Below are 847 nucleotides of genomic sequence, written 5' to 3'. Positions count from 1 at the left end.
AAAAGAGATCCTTCCTACTTATTAAATGAAATCAAGAAGAGGTATCTAAATTTACCATAATTAACGTGTGAGGGGATGTCTGTCAACCAAGTAAGGCAAGAAAAATAAAAAATCAATAACTGAAATGCTTTTCTCAAATCAAATTGGTACAGGATCATACCCAAACAGTCAAAACATGCACATATTAGCCTTATTAAAGATTTACGAAAAAATCCAAAAAATAAAAAATCAATTACTGAGATGCTTTTCTAAAATCAAATTGGTACAGGATCATACCCAAACAGTCAAAACGTGCACATATTAGCCTTATTAAAGATTTACAAAAAAATACGAAAAATAAAAAATTAATTACTGAGATGCTTTTCTCAAATCAAATTGGTACAGGATCATACCCAAACAGTCAAAACGTGCACATATTATCCTTATTAAAGATTTACGAAAAATCCTTGAATCGTCACATACATGCTTTTCCCATACAAAGTTAACCATATTGACTAAGAGGTATAAAAATATGAAGTTGCAAGAAGTTAGGCATGTTTGCACATACCATAGAGAGACGAACAAATTGACTCACCATTCAAGTTAAGCTTCACGAAATTTCAGTCAAGCAGGACATCGAAATAGGGTCGAATAAAAATCACAGACTTAAATCAACACATTTATTCAGCAAAAATCAAATGTGGCCACACTTATGAGAGATATAGATAAAGAAATAGTACTAAAATTCACACACGTATTTCGAACACGGAATCAAACCTGAAGACAGATTATTCATTTTCGATGAGGAAAGGTTGCATGGTTGGAATGCCGAAGGGCTTTTCCGGAGGTATCGCTGTGGGAGAGGAGT

The 847-nt window shown here is 33.2% G+C and overlaps 2 long non-coding RNA genes across 2 annotated transcripts in view; one reads left to right on the top strand and one right to left on the bottom strand.

Moving 5' to 3' along the window:
• The window catches only part of LOC124894936, a 523-nt gene extending 419 nt beyond the window's left edge, over window positions 1-104 (top strand). The window contains exon 2 of the long non-coding RNA XR_007051439.1: window positions 42-104. This is a non-coding gene — a long non-coding RNA (uncharacterized LOC124894936). The remainder of the gene's footprint in view (window positions 1-41) is intronic.
• LOC124894937 overlaps window positions 1-847 on the bottom strand; it is a 2,165-nt gene extending 1,318 nt beyond the window's left edge. Inside the window, exon 1 of the long non-coding RNA XR_007051440.1 lies at window positions 757-847. This is a non-coding gene — a long non-coding RNA (uncharacterized LOC124894937). The remainder of the gene's footprint in view (window positions 1-756) is intronic.

The sequence above is a fragment of the Capsicum annuum genome, unplaced genomic scaffold, assembly GCF_002878395.1.
Source record: "Capsicum annuum cultivar UCD-10X-F1 unplaced genomic scaffold, UCD10Xv1.1 ctg78455, whole genome shotgun sequence".
Lineage (NCBI taxonomy): Eukaryota > Viridiplantae > Streptophyta > Magnoliopsida > Solanales > Solanaceae > Capsicum > Capsicum annuum.
Note: the sequence above shows the minus strand (reverse complement) of the source record. Positions and strands in the feature narration are given on the sequence as shown.